Source organism: Eumetopias jubatus, unplaced genomic scaffold (assembly GCF_037043125.1).
Source record: "Eumetopias jubatus isolate StellerSeaLion01/CBP00866 unplaced genomic scaffold, mEumJub1_p1.0 scaffold_12, whole genome shotgun sequence".
Lineage (NCBI taxonomy): Eukaryota > Metazoa > Chordata > Mammalia > Carnivora > Otariidae > Eumetopias > Eumetopias jubatus.
Genome location: NW_028274818.1, coordinates 61,388,182 through 61,407,538, shown reverse-complemented (window position 1 = coordinate 61,407,538; position 19,357 = coordinate 61,388,182).

Below are 19,357 nucleotides of genomic sequence, written 5' to 3'. Positions count from 1 at the left end.
TATGGGTGTATGAATTTGCTGTGATTATGTGTTTATGTCTTATTATCATAATAACAACAACAACAACAAAATGCTTAAGAACAGTGGACTGTGACTTTCCTTTTTTGGGTTCCCTGCAGCTCCCAGTAATGCTAAGCACATTTGGCTCATTAATGTTTGGTGATAAATTCGAGAACCTGCATTGTCAGAGGGAGATACTAGAATTATGGGATTGTGCCATTGGTTGTTTCCACAGTGATGAGGTCAGGCACGAAACCATTTTGGTTTTGTTGCCTGTTTTACAGCATTAGCCACCCTCTCCTCACGCCCATAAAACCAAAGGAGAGCAGATAAAAATGCACTTGCTTATGTCACAGCTAACATAGGATCTAAAGCTGATCCGATTCCCTTGAGCGCCTAGACCAGAGATCATCAAACTACAGCCTCCAGCCATCTGACATGGGGCTATTTCTGTAAATAAAGTACTTCTGAAATGAATGCAGCCTCCCCATTTCTTTACCATGGTCTCTGGGTGCTTCTGGGCTATACTGGCAGAGTTGAGTATTTGTGACATAGACCATATAACCTGCAAAGCCTAAAATGTTTACTATCCGACCCTTTACAGAAAAAGTTTGCTGACCCCCTAGTCTAGGTTTACGGTAATAATTTTATCATGAAGAGCTCCTGGCGGATAAATCACATTGGGAAGACATTTCTTTTCATTGTTGTTGTTTTGGTCCTACCGGAGCTGGGAAGGAAAGCACCTCCCAGACCACTGGGCTCATTGATTTTGTGTGGCTAAGTCCTTGACTGAATGAAGACACTCCTAATCACGGCTCATACTTGCAAGGCCCCGCTGGGCTCACTCACCCTTCATTTGCTTCTGAAATATGCACGGGGGCTTTCTAGAACTGAATTGTTTCTTTTCAGAAACAAACCAGTTCATACCAATTTCCCAGCAAACCCCCTCCAGGTGAGGGGACCTCAGCTGCTCACAGCCCACGGGCCCCTCACACAAGACTAGATTCTAGATTCAGGGCAGGACTTCCCAGCCTATGCACAATTGACATTTGGGCAAGTAATTCTCTGTGGCGAAGGCTGCCGTGGTATCAGAGGGTGCTAGCAACACCCCAGCCTCTATTTACGAATGCCGGTAGCACGGTCCCCTCACCCCAGTAGAGACACCAAAAAGCCTCCAGGCTTTGCCAAATGTCCTCGGTGGCGGGTGGGGAGGGGTGGGGGGGTGTGGGGGGTGGGGGTATGTGAAATTGCTCCCTGCTCAAAACCATACATAGCTCAAGCCTCCTCTAGACCTAACGTGTGGTCTGTAGACACGCAGGTCAGCCTCACCTGGGAGCTGGTTAAAAATGCAGAAGGTCAGGGCTGTCTTCAGAACTACTGATCGGAATCTACAATTTATCAAAAGCCCCCAGGCTATTTGTAGGCACATTCAGTTTGAGAAGCACGAGCCTAGACATTATGGTTGGTAACTGTCTGTCTCCTCCCTCCTTGGAAAGTGCAGAAATTATGCTTCCCCCATACCCCTTCTTCCACTGTGTGAGCACACACCTTGGCCCAGCACCGTATTAAGAGACAATGCCGTGTCCTGGGAAGAGCCGGGACTTTTGTCATCAGACAAACCCAGGTTTAAAAGAAGAGTGAGCACCTGTGGGTCTGGGAGATTACTTAAGTCAGTGTCCTCATCTGAAAAATCTCTGGTTTGTGCTTCAGAAAACAAAGGCCTTCTGAGCAGGTAATTGTCGAAAGATCACACTTTCGGTATCAAAGTTTGCAGATCACTTATGTAAGTTTCTCACAAGCGATGAGATCAAAGGCAGCAAGGTTCCCACTAACAGGACCGTACCAGGAGCGGCTTCCTCTACCCTATAAACTCCAACTAGTTCGGAACCCGAGGGACTCTGTTGACATTTAAATCAGAGCTCACAAGTACCACCAGGTGGCGCCAACACCACTTCGTTAGATTTGGCCAAGCAGTTTGCGGCCAGTTAACCTAAATCCCCCCAATTTTAAAGTTCCTAATTGGGTAACTGAAACTTCTGCAAAGGCTAGCTCTAGCCGAAGGGGAAATCAGACATAACTGTGGGGGAAGAATCGACAGAACATTAAAGGTGTCTCCTTGACAGGAATGCTAGTTAGCCTGTAGGAGAGAACTGGCCAGACCTTAAAGATACGAAACACCAGAAAGGAAAGCGAGGTCCTCCCAACTCCTGGTGCTGCCATGGCAACCAGAGTCATCACAAAGGCCCAAATGGCCCAAATGGATTCTGAGAGTAGGGTTGGAGAGTGAGGACCACAGACCGGCCATGTGGGAAAGGAAGTCAAGAGGATAAAAGCAGAGAATTTGTAGTAGCGGAAATAGAACAAGCCCCACATGTTATTTTACCTTTCTCTGATGGCTTTTATCCAAAGAATAAATATGATTCCTCCCCAGGCCCCTAGTTCAGAGAGCTCAGCCACCCCCATGATCTCAGGCACTGAGCTATGGGTGTTAGAATGGCTTTTTGGTTACCAAGACTGGATTAACACTTATAAATCAACAGTGTAGACCTCTGGGTCAACAGGAAACAGGAGTCTGAGTGGGAGTCAGGGGGTCAGTGGGCAAAAATCTCCCTTAAATTGATTCGGTTTCCACGGTAACGTGGAAGAAAGAGGTGCTCCTCAGGGGGAATAAAGGATTTTCAGTCACTGAAAATGACCAGCCCCATTCATAAAACAAAATGGACGGAGGGTTGTCTTGTGAATTTAAGTATCATGGTTCGCTCTAGGTGCAACATCCTTTTGGAAGCAACCCCTCACTTTGTCCCTTGAAGACACTACCTTTTCTCTTCGTTATGTGTCTTTGTCACTTCCTGCCCAATATTTCATGTACCTGCTCACCCTTTCTTGCTTGTGCCCTATTTTTATTATTTTTTAAACATTTCAGTGTCATTGCTCATGTTCTTTCAAGCCTGGAGTGCCCCTCCCTCGAGGGATGAACTCTTCTAACTCATGCTTCAAGATTCAAGACGGCTTCATGACTTGGTTCTGTGCTCCTTCCATTTTATCAATGACTCTTGTTTATTTGGGAGTTACCGTGACCCTAGAACTCATAGTCAGTATTCACTAAGACCTTGAAAGATACTTGTTATTATTCCCATTTTAAGGATGAAGACACTGAGATTAAGAAAAGTCAAGTTCTAAAGGCACAGAACCAATAAACCTGCAGATCAAACTCACATCTGTATCATCCTGTGTTCTCAATATTGCATGGGACATACTTACACTAAAAGGAAAAGTGATTTGTTGTTTATCCGAAATTCAACTGTGTGTCCTGTGTTTTTTATCTCCTGAGTCTGGCAACCCCATGTGTGGCTCTAATATGGGCTGTGGATAGCCTTGTCCCTTGGGACTCTCCCTTTGCACAGTTTTAAACAAATGGAACTACACCCAGTTTCTAGGTCTCAAACTTTCCATAGGGTGTTCTCCACTTTCTAGCTTGTAAGCAGGACACAAGCAGGTGGCAGGCTGGATTTGACCCACGGGCCACAGTTTGCTGAGTTTGAACTGGTTTAGAAGCTCTGCTGTAGCATTAATCAGCCTCCTTAGGGGGCTTATTAAACAAGACTGTAAGGTCTCACCTGTGTTTCTGAGTCAGAAAACCTAGGGAGGAGCCTGAACACTCCCGATCATTCCCAGGTGATCTGTTGCTGCAGGTCTAGCAACCACACGCTTTGAAGCCTCGGGCCTAGAACTCAGGAATGGCCCCGGTCTCATTGTATCCAGTCCTGCTGACAGTCACTGTTGTGTAGTGACCTGTAGGTGGCATTGACATCCTGAATCAGCAGTGACTGTGGTCCAGAACGTCAGGGCTGGCTTCCATCAGAGGTGCCTTGGGGCAAGAGGGAGGCAAGACAAAAAGGATTCACACCCGGGCCAGGCAGAGAGCACAGTAAGAGGTCAACTCTGGGAGAGCCCGAGGCCCCCAGGAGTGCCAGAGAGGAGGCCTCCTAAGCCTGGTGTGGGGGCGCCTGGGTGGCTCAGTCAGTTAAGCATCTGACCCTTGATTTCAGCTCAGGTCATGATCTCAGGGTCAGGAGATGGAGCCCTGTGTCAGGCTCTGTGCTGAGTATGGAGCCTGCTTAAGATTCTCTCTCTCCTTCTGCCACCACCCCCCCCACCCCAACTCATGCATGCTTTCTCTCTCTCTTAATATCTTCCTTAAAAAACAAAAAAACAAACCAAAAAAAAAAAAAAAAACCTGGTGTGAGCTTGGGTCTTGGGTGCTGGGTTCCAGGAGCCCCAGCCCCAATAGGAAGGAAAGGATTTTAGAGGGTGCAGGGCTGGGGCTGAACTCTCTTTAATCTCTGCAGAAACTCTCTCCACCAATGACAAGAGAAACCAGGGCTGTGATACAGAATCCAAGTGGCTTTCGGGGGTTGTTTCCAATTGTGTTTGATGTATGTTTTACTTTGTGGTTGTTTTCTGTCACCAAAGTGCTTTCATGGTGGTTTGGGATCCAGGGAGCTGGGTATCTGAATCTTAGGGCAGCCACATGGATGTCTGACCTCCCAATCCCTCTGTGATCTAGACACCCATTACTATTGTAAGGGAGAAAAAGGTTTTTTGGTTCAGTCCTGAGGGCCTGCAAATTAAGCTGACAAAAGACGTATTAACAGAGAAAAGACACGCAATTCTTAAAAAGATGTATTTATTTATTTGAGAGAGAGAGACCTGGAGGTGAGGGGCAGAGGGAGAGCATCTCAAGCAGACTCCCCACTGAGCATGGAGCCCAATTCAGGGCTCAGTCTCACAACCCAGAGATCATGACCTGAGCCATAACCAAGAATTGGACGCTTAACTGATTGAGCCAGCCAGCACCCCAAGACATGCAATTTTTATTCATATTTATGTGCAGGGGGGTTCACATGAAAGAAGATGTGGTTAGATTCAGGGTTTTTACCAAAGGAAAGGACTGATAAATTACTCAAGGAATGATAAATTGGCAAAGGGAGTAGGAGATGTACGGGGAAACTAATGGAAAATAGGGGTTATTTCAGTAAAGTTTGTTCATGAAACTCTTCTTTCATCTCTGGTGGCAAGAGTTGCTGTCTTCTTCCTGGTACAGAAGACAACTTTACAAAGGGAAACATGTCCAGCTTTTAGGCAGATTGGGGGAGGGCAGAGAATTGTTCCTGCATCTCTTTTTTCTTTAGAAATGAAGAGGGGGGGGTGGGAGGCAGAGGGAGATGGAGAGAACGAATCTTAAACAGGCTCCATCCCCAGTGCGGAGCCCAATGTGGGGCTGGATCCCACATCCCCAAGGTCATGACCTGAGCTGAAATGACGCTTAACCGACTGAACCACACAGGCTCCCCTCCTGCATCTCTTGATTCTCAGTTGCCTTCAGCTCAAAATAATCCTTATACCAAAGTGGCATATTTGGGGTGGCACACTGGGATCTCCTCTACCATCATTGCTGGTTTGGGAGCCCGCCTGCTGGAATGTGAATCGTGTTTCCCCTACTTGCTCTGTGACTTTTAGCAAAGTTACTTAAAATTCTCCAAGTCTCAGAAACCTCATCTGTAAAAAATGCAGACCAAAATAGCAGCTGCCTCACAGACTTCATGGAGATTTAATGAGTTAATGTGTATACTGAGCTTAAAATAAAGCCTGACAAAGATTAAGCGCTAAGCATTAGCTACCACTCTTTGGCAGTTGGCTTGCTGGGTTCTGGCACTTGGCTGCCTCACAGGGCTGTCACCAATGGAGGCTTTACTTTCTATTAGTTTTTAGAAATTCCACCTTGTCCCTCTAAAGAGCCTGGCAGTAAGACTCAGTAGAAAGGACTTCGGACTAGCTTGAAGGATCTTTGAAAGGTACAAGTCTGGTCAGGCCAGCTGACATCCTTCGGGGTTCCCACTGTCTGACATAAAGCTCAGCCCGTGACTTTGGCTACAAGGCCAGACGTGGCCTGAGGAGGGAAGCAGAATGTGCCACGACAAGAGACGCCACCTCTTAGGCATATTGATGGTTGTGAATTGTAGGCACTTGGAAAACAGCAAATGCATGGTGAGGCTTTCTCTGAACTCCCCTTATCTGCCTAAGGACAGATCCTCCAAAAGGGACCAATTGTCATAAGTCCCCTCCCTAGGAGTTTCATCAGATTGAGAGGGTGAACTCTTATCACAGCAGAGGAGACTAGAGGTCCTCACCACACCCAGATAAGCTGATCACAGACTATCACACCTCCCATCTATTCTTCTGAGGGACCAGTCACCTTCCCTAAAAATCATTTACTTTCCCCTAAGAAGCCTACATCCCTCTCTCTTTTCCTTTTTAGACGGTTTTGAAATCTGAATTCTAAGCTACCTCCCGGAATTTGCTCATTTTTTTTCCTGGGTATCTCCCATATGTATATGAGGTACACATGTTGTAGGGGAAAAAGTTTTCCTTCTCCCCTTCTAGGATCTTCAACTGGTCTAGTAATTAAATTGACATAAGACAGATTAACAGGAGAAAAACAAAATTTAATTTTAGTACCTACGTACAGGAGCCCCATAAAAATAGAAGACTCAAAGAAGTGACCGGGGTAGAAAGCATTTATATCTTTCAGAAAAAGAAAATAAATTTGCAAAGAATTAATAAGACAGAGGGGTCGGGCTTGGGGTAGAAAATTGGTGAAGAATGAACAGGTTTTTTTTTTCTTTTTTCTGTTTTATATATATGACATTCTCAGCCCTGAAATTCCATCTCTGGTGGTAAGGATGCCTTCTACCCTTCTGGTGCAGGGAGGTTACCTTTCCCATGGGAGATTTGTCTTCTGCTTTCAGGGGGCAAGGGAAGGTCAGAGTGTCTTTTTTGCACCAGCTGATTCTCAAGTACCTTTAAATCAATATACTCAACATGCCAGTGTGGCATATTTGGGATGACATATTCTGAACTCCTACAATGTTACGCTCTTAGTCAAGAACTCAGAAGAATGGAGGGAAATTCATCCCCCCCCCCCCACGCCACACACACACACACACGTCTCCATCCACTTTTTCAGGCTGGTGTTATACTCTTCTTTTCTTTGCTCATTACATGTGGTTCATTCTTCCTATTCTCTCCTCTTTCCTTGCCCCAGCCTCCCTGGGCATCCTGTACCCTCTCTTATAGCCTTTGTCACCACTGGGGGTCAATTCCCATTTGTGAGTTGTGTGTTTCATGTCTGTCTAAACTTAACCAGTGCGTGGACTGGATATTCATCAACCCTGATTACCCAACATCTGGCACAGTTCCTAGCATCCTACAGACACTGGGGGATATATGTGTGGAATAAATAGAAGACTGTCAGTGGCCAAGGAAGTCATCAGAGAATGTCCCACAGTATAGAACTTGTTGGAGCTGCTTAGTTGGTGAGAAGGCACTGGCAAGCTACATTTACTAACAGTTGCTACTGTTCACTGAATGCCTACCGTCCACTCAGCAAGCACTGATTGAGCACCAACAGGGCAAAGCTCTGGACTTGGCACCGGGCCATAACAATGGACACAACAGCCAGGCACCTGGATGGCTCAGTCAGTTAAGTGTTCGACTCTTGATTTTGGCTCAAGTCATGATCTCAAGGTCAAGAGATTGAGCCCTGGGTAGGGCTCTACGCTCAACGGGGAGTCTGCTTAAGATTCTCTCTCTCCCTCTCCCTCTCCCTCTTCCCCACTCTCACATGCTCTCTCTCAAAAACAAACAAACAAAGAGCCAGAAAACCCTGCCCTCATAAAAATTATTTTGTTGTAACTTTGTATTTTGATAGAGTTCAAATGTACAGCTAAATTGCAAAAATAATACAATACCCTTTACCAAGATTAGCCAATTGATTTCATATTTCCCATTTTGAGAGAAGTTTTTTTTTTTTTTAATGTTACACTTTATTAAATAAAGGTAAAAAAATTTTGGTAAAGGAAAATTTGGGAGTTCAAGCAAGTCTGCAGTACTTAGCACCACGGCCATTTGCTGTGGAATGTTTTATTCCTTTGCATCTTCATCATGAGTCACTGAGCTGACCGTATTGCCCATAAAATGGGTGATTGCACACTCAGCATGGTGCTCAAGGAATGAGTTAATAATGGTGAAGTGTGTTCTAATAACCTCTGATGAAAGACATCATGCAAAAGTAAAATACACTTATTGCTTTTTTTCCCTCTCTTACAGCTAACAGCTGTGACAGATTTTATTTTTGTGACAAGGATTAGCTTACATTTTCCCTTGCCTTGTTTCCATTTCCCTCACAGTGGGATCTTGCCCTCATCTTCCGAGTTCCCCAGCTGCCTGTTGTTATGGCAGCATAAAAGATTTGGAGGTTGTGTTTCCCTTTATGAGGACTTTTTTTGCATTCCTCATCTCAGCAGTGAGATGTTCTCAGCTCATTGACAATTCAGATGCCCTTTGCTTAATATTCCAATGAAACTCTTTTAATGTCCCTCGTTGCTTTTCACCTAACTCTGTATCCAATCCAGGACCTGCATGACACAGGATGCCAGGAGTTTCTGTTCTCACTGTGGTCAGTGGAAGTGGACGCCCCTGTGTGGTCCACTTTCCTTCAGGCTGTTTGCAAACCCTTTCCTCACCCCCCAACTGGCTGAAGTACTTTCAGACAATTCACATTCACCTATTTAGGTTTTTAAAATCTCTTAGGCCTTTTGACGTGTATGGCCAATGAGTTCTTGGGCATTTCTAAACCCTAAGAAGTTGAGTAGAATGCTCTACAATTGCAGAAGTGTCAACCATATCCTGCTTTGAGAAGGCTCTGGGCTTCTTGCTGAGAGATGATGAACATTTACAATGGTCATCGTGGTTCATTTTCTTGGGAATAGTTTAGCTTGGAATGGGTTCATGCTCTCCAGCCAAAGCCACCAGAAACACACCTACCATTGAACAAGTTGGGTTTATTCCCCATTACAGTGGTGGAGAAGGTACACCATGGGCCTCCACAGGGTGTCTCACTAAGAGGTGACAGAAAGGTGCTGGTGGTTTTGGCTAGTGTTAGGTGATTTGAGGCAGGTTTAAGAGAGAAGGTGTAACTCGGGATCGGATGCTGTTGGGAAGCAGGGGAAAGTCCATAATTCGGTATCTCAATCAACCTAGTCTATGCAGGAAGAAGAATGAAATAAGGCAAAAACTGTAGTTGGTAATGAAGCAGCAGTCACTCATATTAACCAGGAGGGGGGTGTTTGGTCATTTTTGTGGCTTGGACAGTGCTCGTGTTTTTGTCTGTGTTCAGACGCGAAAATGGAGAGGTCTTGTTTTTCTCTTGATCAATCATGAACAAGGTCACAGAACGGCTTTGTCTGAGGTCAGTGCTCTATGAAATTGATTTATGTTCATCGGGAGGACACTATGTGAGCCAGAGCACCAGCCCAGCTCCCCAATGGGAGAGGATGGGAATTCCAGAACTTAAAAGATAGCAAGAGAGATAGAAAAGATAGTAATCTCATGTGTCACTTTTTATTTATATCCTGGTTTAATTCAGAAATAATTTGCTGTGATTCTGAAAGGTACTAAGTCTCTTTCAGTTTTCCACACACAGGCACTTCAAAACCACAGACTGCAGTTGTAAGGAGGTTTAAAATGGCTTAGTCTAGAAGTTTTGCAAACTTTTCCTTCATCAAGGTATTTATGATAATGTTGGGCATTTGTAAGATCCACTCTTAGTGTAATTCCAAACTGTTCTTCTCCCACTGAAGAATAAACTCAATTCATTTCAATACATAGCAGAAATGCTTTGCATCATTTAGTACTTTATAAAATTAGGAAATATTGAGACAAGACCCATAATAGCTCCCACCACAACCGTTTGCCTACCATCTGTTCAGTCTAAAGCCTTGCACTGATGAGACTGAGGCCAGAGAGGGAGATTGACGTGCCTGGAGTTACAGGATTTATCCATTCAAGGACTGTGCTCGGGCCACCCTTCCATCACCAGCCTCCCCTGTCATTGCTGGACTCCCCTCCCATGTCTGGTCCCCTTACCTCAATCATATTCCTTGGATTCATTGGCTGACATTGAGCCAACTTCCCCCCACATCCTCTACTTCCCCACACACCCACCCCTCCACCTTCCAACACAAGTTCTCACCCTCCTGGCCTGCAGTTTCCACATAAGTGTGATGGAGCCAGCAAGAGCTGCAAAGCTCAGAGTAAAACCTGAGTGATTAAAAATCTACAATTTTCCCTTCAGACTGTGCTCTTTATAAGGGTAGGGATTTTTACAACCTTTGTGCTTCATCAGAGACTGCCTCATAGAAAGAGAGTCTTCAACGAATGTTTCCTACACTTGCCGCAGTGGATGCTGGGGGTGAGGGTGGGACAGTGTGAAGCAGGGGGTGGTGATCTTTAGAAGGTACTGAGCTTACTCCTCTAAGAGAGCCTGAGAGGAATGCCTGCTCACCAACCTTCACACTCTTCTTGTCAACTGCCACCTGCAGCTTCATTTCTGAATTTCACAGACAGTTCATATAGGATCCAAGATGGTGCTCTGGGCATTCTTCCTGAACACTATCTCCATTTCTCCTCCTTCTGCTGGTCCTCCCCTGTCATAAATGGCCACACAGGCCAGCCAATGGATCTAGTCAGAAACCTGGATGTCATCCTTCACCTTTGATTTTTCCCTTTTCCCAGACCCACCTCAAACCTGTCAACAAGTCCTACTGATTTTTCCTACAGAATAGTCTCAAATTCCCCATTTCCTCTGCCCATCTCTAGTGCAGGCTCCTACCTCTCCCCTGGCTTCAGCCACAGCTTCCCAGCTACTCTCCTGTCAGTCTGTCATCAACATAACTGAAGATTGACCTTAAGTGACCTTAATATCCAAACTTGCTCCCTGACTTGGAACCCTTCACATCTAATGTCTTTTCCAGCACCCATCAGTCCTGAGGTGTTTGGTCCTCACCTGCCTTTCTTTCCAGACAGTTCCCGCCCATCTTCCCCTTGTTCACTTTGCCCCAGACCCCTGACCTGTGTCACCTAGTAATACAGGGGTCACAGACTTGGTTGCCTGCAATGCACTCACACATCCCCTTCTGGTAGGAAGATGCTTCTCTGCCCCCGGTTACTAAAACCCTATGTTGGTCCATGATGCCACATTTCAGATTGCCTCAAAAGAAATCAGAAATCCAGGTCTTAAAAGAAATCACTCCATGCAAAAACACTGGCACAGAATTCTCATTTGTTTTAAATACCCGTATAGGCCAAAAGATACCCATGTATGGGAACGCTGCCTACAGCCATCGACTCATCAGCCTAGGCCATGCCAAGCTCTTTCCTGTGACTGGTTTTGTACTCGTCATTCCAACAGTACCTGGAATACTTCTCCTGCAGCTCATTGCAAGTCCCCTTGCTCTGCCTTCTACCTCAAAGCTATTCAGGGTGTGGGCCACTGACTGTGTTTAGTTCTGCTGTAAAGATGGGAGAGCCAACACGTAGTTTGCAAACTGTTCGTTATAGGTTTCCAGCAAGAAAAGTACAAAAATTATGATTAGCATTAATAACGACTTGACAGAGTAATTTTCTGTCTCTTGAACATAATTTGGGGCTTGAAATTAGTGTCAGAGTCAGAAAACATTTTCTGTGAAAGACCAGATAGCAAATACTTTAGACCTGTGGGTCACACCGTCTCTGTTCTAACTCTTCGACTCTTCCATGGCATCATGAAGACATATGAAAGCATACCCAAGGGGTGCCTGGGGGGCTCAGTTAGTTAAGTGTTGGACTCTTGACTTCGACTCAGGTCATGATCTCAGTGTTGTGAGATGGAGCCCCGAGGGGCTCTGTGCTAGGCGTGGAGTCTGCTTAAGATTCTCTCTCCCTCTGCCCCTCCCTGCTCACTCTTAAAGGAAGAAAGAAAAGAAAGAAAGAAAGAAAGAGAGAGAGAGAGAGAGAGAGAGAAAGAAAGAAGAAAGAAAGAAAGAAAGAAAGAAAGAAAGAAAGAAAGAAAGAAAGAAAGAAAGAATGAATTACCCAAAAGTTTACGTGAAAGTGTACATAAATGAAAGTTCCACAGAACTTTTTTATGGGCACTGAAATGTGAATTTCATATACTTTTTACATATCATGACATCTTCTTTTTACTATTCCCAACTATTTAAAAATGTAAAAAAACACATTCTTAGCTTATGATCCATAGACAAACAGGGTATGGGCCTGATTTGTCCAGAAGGACATAGTCTTCCAGCCCCTGTTCTATATAATCTTTTAAAATTTTGCTTATGAGACAATTTATTTTCATTGTATTTCATAAAAGTGCTCATCCACATCATTGGAAATGAAAACAAAAAACCCCACAAAAAGCAGAAAAACTGGTTCTTTTCTTTTTTTAAAGATTTTATTTATTTATTTGAGAGAGAGAGAGCACTAGAGAGAGAAAGCACAAGTGGAGGCAGAGGGAGAGGGAGAAGCAGGCTCCTGCTAAGAAGAGAGCCCAACTCGGGGCTCGATCCCAGGACCCTGAGATCATTACCTGGGCCGAAGGCAGACACTTAACCGACTGAGCCACACAGGCGCCCCGAGAAACTGGTTCTTGACCATAGATAATTTAAGAAATATTGCTCTAGGTCTCAGATGTAATCTTAAAGAGGTCTTCTTGGACCAACTCATCAAAAGTAGGACTTCATTTTTCTTCAGATGTGGTAATGGTTTCCTGGCTATGTTTGGGAATAAATGTACAAAAGTGTTGATGAATGAAATGATATAATGTCTTGCATTTGCTTCCAAGTAATTGGGAGAGGAGTAAATGAGTAGGGCCCAAATAAAACAAGATCAGTTGTATGTAGAAGACTATGGAAGCTGTATGATGGGTAGTCATTATACAACCATCATCTTTGTGTGTGTTGGAAATATCCATAATACAAAGTTACAAAATAGATTCTATTTTCCTCATCCTGCCCTGTTCCATGTTTGTTATATCTGTTTTCTTTATTGAACTCATCACAGTTTTAGATTGTCTTCATGTATCTTCCCAACGGAATGGATGGTCCGTGAAGGCACACACCATTTCTGGGTTGTTCACCTTTGCTTTCTTATATTTTTTGAATGAATGGATAAAGAAGAGGAAACGTGAGGTGGCAGTGAGAAAAGCTGATTTTGGCAAACTGAAAAGTGGGCTGCAAAGGCATCTACCAAGGAGAAAAGATTTGGTGCAGTTGGTGCTGGAAATGCAACCCAGAAACAACAGGCTGTGACCAGAGCTTCATTCCATTTTATAGGACGGAGCCAGATACCATTTGGCTGCTTGTCTATGTATTTTTAATTCAGTGTTAAACTGTTAATAAGGCTTCAGAAATAACTCTATCATATGTTTATTTCAACCACATTATTTTCCTCTTAATTTTCTGTAATATATTTTAAATCTTTAATTATCACATCCTTTGCCTTTCTGAAAAGTCAGTAATGTTATGATCTTAAAATAACTTTTTCCTCAACCTCTTAAAGGAATTGGTTGTGCTTTTATTTAAGAAGCTTCTGAGAGATTGCAGGACAGTAGAGTTGTCAGAAGGCAGGGGAGCCTATGGTGGAAAGGTACAGGACAGAGTTAAAGCATGACACCAAGTTCTCACTGTGTGAAGAGACTATCCTATATGCTTCTCCAAGTGTCTCCTGAAGACTACCTGCATCAGGATCACCTGGTTAAAATGGCAGATTCCAGGCCCCAACTCAGACCTACAAATCCCTTTAGGACAGGAGATGATAGTAACAACAGGTGTCTTAGTCTGTTTGGGCTACCTTTACAAAATACCATAGATTAGGTGGTTTAAATAACAAATGTATTTTCACCATCCCAGAGCCTGGGAAATCCCATAATATGGGTGCCCGCTAACTTGGTTTCTGGTGAGAGTTTTCTTCTTGGTTTGTAGATAACTTGACTTATTAAATATTTTGAGCTCCAGGAGTCTGAGAAAACTGCGGAAACAGGTAGGTCACTCTGACCCTAACAATCTGTCCATAACAATCTCCAATGCTAGTATGTATTCCAAATGACTCTAAAGTTTGAGAACTCTTGAGTTAGGGCATCTCTAAGCCTCTCTGCCTCTCTCTCTCTCTGTCAATAATAACACATCCTGGGGGCCTACAGTGGACCCTGTCATTTCCTAAGACCCTCTACTTGCTTTTTAATTCCCACAACTACTCTATGAAATACTATTATCATCCCCATTTTATCAGTGAAAAGAAATGGAAGCAAAGAGGTTTAAATACTTTGCCCAAGGTCACACAGGAAATTGTGTGAGTGGAGGTTCAGACCCAAGCTCCCCAGTAGCAAGGACCAAAATCTCATTGCTCCTTTCCTGTGAACTGCTCTTTGGAAGACTAAACAACTTCCTTTTTCAGAATCATAAGGGAGTCTCCAGGTCGAAGTGTCAATATCGTGGTAAATGCGACAGAGACAGAAGACTCTTGTCCTTCTTGCCCTGGAAAGGCATTGTACAGAACAACCACATTGCTATAAATCTCTTAAAAACAAGAAAGTGACCCCATTTTGTTAAGCCAGGCCTTCCTGTAATAGGCAAAAAAAAAACAAGTCCACACAGTATGTAAGATTTTTAACCAAGGAAATGCAATCAAATCCAGGGAAAGTCAAGTTTAGAATGGGATCTATCCAGATAATCCCATCAGCCCTTTTTTTTTATAACAGTTTCTTGGGTCAATATATTCTTTTTTTTTAATTAATTTATTTATTTGAGAGAGAGAGAATGAGAGATAGAGAGCACGAGAGGGAAGAGGGAGAAGCAGACTCCCCACTGAGCAGGGAGCCCGATGTGGGACTTGATCCCGGGACTCCAGCATCATGACCTGAGCCGAAGGCAGTCGCTTAACCAACTGAGCCACCCAGGTGCCCCCCCATCAGCCCTTTGTAACTTCCTTAACTATTTACAAATTCTGTCAATTTTTACATTATTTTTCTAAACTTGCACTGTAGTATATTTTTCTCCAGTTTCCATTAAACAATCCATTCTCTCAGAAAATATTATAAACTCTTTGAGATCAGAGATCCTTGATGTATAATCAAGAAGGGGTAGACAAAATTAACACCATTGGGCACCTTGTCTGTGCAGGTGGGGCAATATCGTGGGTGCTCGGGATGCCACAAGTTGCTCCATGGGACCTGGAAGGTCAGGTCACCCTGTCCTTGAACTACCTCTCATTGACAGTGGACAGCTACCTCTCATTGACAACTTCATGTCACTACACTCATACAAGACCAATGAGAAACCCCAATAATAATGAACATCTTCTAAAAGAAGCACCATCAGGGGCGCCTGGGTGGCTCAGTCATCAAGCATCTGCCTTCAGCTCAGGTCATGATCCCAGGGTCCTGGGATCAAGCCCTGCGTCAGTCTCCCTGCTCTGCGGGAAGCCTGCTTCTCCCTCTCCCACTCCCCCTGCTTGTGTTCCCTCTCTTGCTGTCAAATAAATAAATAAAATCTTAAAATAAATAAGTAAATAAATAAAAATAAAAGAAGCTCTATCAAATCACCAATGTGATCAGCATATTCCCTCCCTGGAAACTAATTCACACAAGAAGCCAAGTTATAATTGGTTGCTTGATGAACATAGAGACAAAACAAGACAAATTATATGTTTATTAAGCTCCAGAGCTAATAGTCTCAAGAATTCTTCCTGAGAGAGTTGTAATTCCCAAACATACACTGTGATTTACCCTTCGAACAGCTCAGAAACAATGCTGATGTCACACGACTTGTCTCATTCTTTTTTCTCCTTTTCCTATACTCTGCATCAGGAATTCTTAATCTGATACAAGAGCCGCCAAAAAGGGTACACAAAATGTGTTCATATTTTGGATGTCCTTGGAAAAGAGTTCATAAAATTCATTGAACTTTAAATATTATATATACGTATATAATTTTTAAAAATTAGTAATATAGTCTAAATTTGTTGTAACAGATTTTAATTTTTCAAAAATATTCATACCAGTGAAAAATATTAACTCATATGTATATCTATATTTTCAATGTAATTATACTATATACAGTATATCATTCAGTAATGCCTTTTCCTCAAAATGTATATATCTTGGACATGTTTCTAACATTCTTCCTAGCATGATATAACATAAAATTGATTTATCTTTATTTTTATTTACCCATGCCTCTACTTATGGTGAATTATGCTGTTATTGTCCTTCATGCTATTTCTCCAAAGAGCCAAACACTCTTGCCCCACACCTTGCCCTGGGCTGCGCCCTCCCTGCCCTTGGTTCCCTCAGGGAAACCCATCCTGCCATCAGTACCCATCCTCCCCCCCTTTCTCCCTGACTGGTTAGCTTTCTCTTCCATAGCGTCACCTTCTTCATCACTCCTTCAAGCAACCTGAAATTAGGGTAGTTATCTGTGCTTCTTCTCTGTCTTGGTTCTGAGTCCTTGAGAAAAATTTCCCCTCCCATGGTGCCTAGGCGTGAGAAGAGTCCAGAGCTGATCCTCACAAGTATCTGATGAATGCATGCTTGTCTAATTTTCACACTCTCATACAAATATTCCAGGGCTCCTAGAAATAGGATAATTTTTTTAAAGATTTTATTTATTTATTTGAGATAGAGAGAGAGCAAGCAACACAGCAGGAGCAGGGGAGCAGAAGGAGAGGGAGAAGCAGGCTGCCCGCTGAGCAAGGAGCCCAACTCGGGGCTTGATCCCAGGACCCTGGGATCATGACCTGAGCTGAAGGCAGACACTTAACGACTGATCCATGCAGGTGCCCCCAAAAATAGAAAAATTTGTGTATAAGAGAGTTCATTCAAAATTTGGACAGACATTGCCAAATTATCCTCCTAAAGTGTTCCACGAATTTATACTGCTTTAAAATGTATAAGAGAATCTTTTCCCACATATACGTCCTAAAGGTAAATATCTCAACCTTTTCCCCCCAATATCACATTTATTTAACAACATATTATATTTCCCTTATGTTGAGTGGATTATTATTTTAATTAAAGAATAATTAAATTTAAATAGATTAAAATAAATTAAATTCAAATTTAAATAATTTAATTTAAGAATAAATGAATTTAATTAAGAATAATTAAAATTATTCATTTAAATTTGCATATCTTTAGGCTTGAGTAAGGTGAATAACTTTATTTTTTCAAGTTTTTATTTAAATTCCAGTTAACATACAGTGTACAATATAGTGATTCAACACTTCCATACATCACTAGGTGCTCATCACAAGTGCGCTCCTTAATCCCCATCGCCTAGTTCACCCATCCCCCACCCACAATCCCTCTGGTGACCAGCAGTTTGTTCTCTATGGTTAAGAGTAAGGTAAACAACTTTAAAATAAATGATTATTCATCTTTTTAAAGTTTTTATTTTAATTCCGGTTAGTTAACACACAGTATTATATTAGTTTCACATGTACATTTTAGTGATAATTAATCTTTTATCATTTATGACATGCCTGTTCCACACTATTGCATTCTTTTTTTTTTTTAAAGATTTTATTTATTTATTTGACAGAGACAGAGACAGCAAGAGCAGGAACACAAGCAGCGGGAGTGGGAGAGGGAGAAGCAGGCTCCCTGCTGAGGAGGGAGCCCGATGCAGGCCTTGATTCCAGGACCCTGGGATCATGAGCTGAGCCCAAGGCAAACACTTAACTGACTGAGTCACCCAGGCGCCCTCTCCCTTGACACTTTTAGAGATGCTAATTCCATTACCTAAGACGTAAAAATAGACATAAAAAAGAACAGAAGAAATGGTGATAATATGACTAGTTCTTCACCAGGTGCCAGGATGATTCTAAGTGCTTTACCTGTATTATCTCATTGAATTCTCTCAGGAACCCTTTGATACAGTGCAGGGTTGGCCCTCACCCCCACGTCCAGGTGAGCAAAGAGGTACAGAGTTCAAGTGAAAAGGGCACACTGTAGGGCACAGTCTCGCCAGTGACATCATTATGAGCTCTTTATTCCTGGGGGCTCATTCCGGACCTTCTCATTTCCAGATTACTATGCTATACAGATCACTGGTCTTGCCCATTTGTATGTGGATCTTTCCAGATCACATGATCAGGTTTTATAGATGAGGAAATCCAGCACAGAGATTAAGTAACTCTCCCAGGCCCCCATTGCCAGGCGCATCTTTTGAAACTAGATCTGTCTGATTGCAAAGCCCAGGCTCTTTCCAGGATGCTTCAGCCACCACAACCATGGCTGACCAAGGTTATTTGCTCAAATCATTCTGTTGAATTGGTTTTACCAGAGCTGAAACAGAATGGACACAGATCCACCAGAATAAGGGTGCTTCTCCAATGGGTGGAAGGGAAGCAGAGTGTTCATACTTGCCCAGGAGAGTCCAGGCACTAGACCTTGGCGCATGTGACTCTATCAAGCTGCCTTGAGCTCAGCTCTGAGCTCAGGAAAGTTTGTGAAAGACTGGAAGCAGTCTCCTAGTGAAGTGACAGTACCTGCTTAGAATCCCACTGCAGGCCTTAGGACCAGCACGCAGAGATGGAGCAGGGCACCGACCTATGGGGACTGACACAGATAGGATTCTGGGCTTGTAAATATGAAATCAACATAGATTTGAAAAAGCCTTTTTCTTCATTATTATAGTTATAACAAAAGCAAAACAAATAAGCGAAACCCCTTTACTGTTGTGTTTTACTCCCTCTTCCCCCATAATATCTCAATTTTGACAGTAAGCCATGTGAATTAGAAAAAAAAAAAGCTGAGGTCAACTGGGAATAGGTGTACAGCTATTTGACTTATTATCCACTGTGATTTGGGGAGGATGAAGGAGGATAGGGAGGGGAAAGGGTGACTCATGCATTGAAGCTGGCAAGGAATAAGAGTCTTGACTAAAACGGCAACAATCCTTCTTTTTAATATATTGTTGATACCATTGTCCTAATATAACAGTAGATATAATTAAAAAAAAAACTAAACAAAAGAATAGTAGTAGTACCTTAACATGTAGCAATGTTATACTAAGTACTTAATAAGTACTATTTCATCTTTACAATAACTACTTTCTTTGTAGATGCCAGCAAGTTCTCCCCTTTTCCCAAGTATTTGTTGAGCACCTAGGATCTGCCCATTGACATGGGTTCTCAAGAGAAGAAATGCAGTCTCTGTCCTTGAAGACTGTAGAGTGTTGTTAAGGAGTTAAGGTGTGGTTACACCACGTGCAAGTCAGACTATCTTGTGCCAAAAGGATAGATTATTTAATAAATGCAGTTGAGACAAGGAGCTTGCCATTTGGAATGAAAGGGAAGCATGAACTCTAAATCAAATCTTACATTAAAATAAATTCCAGATGGATCAGATATTTTAATGTAAAAACAATGAAACTGTTATGTACTAGAGGAAAACAAAGTGAGCATGGGTGAATAA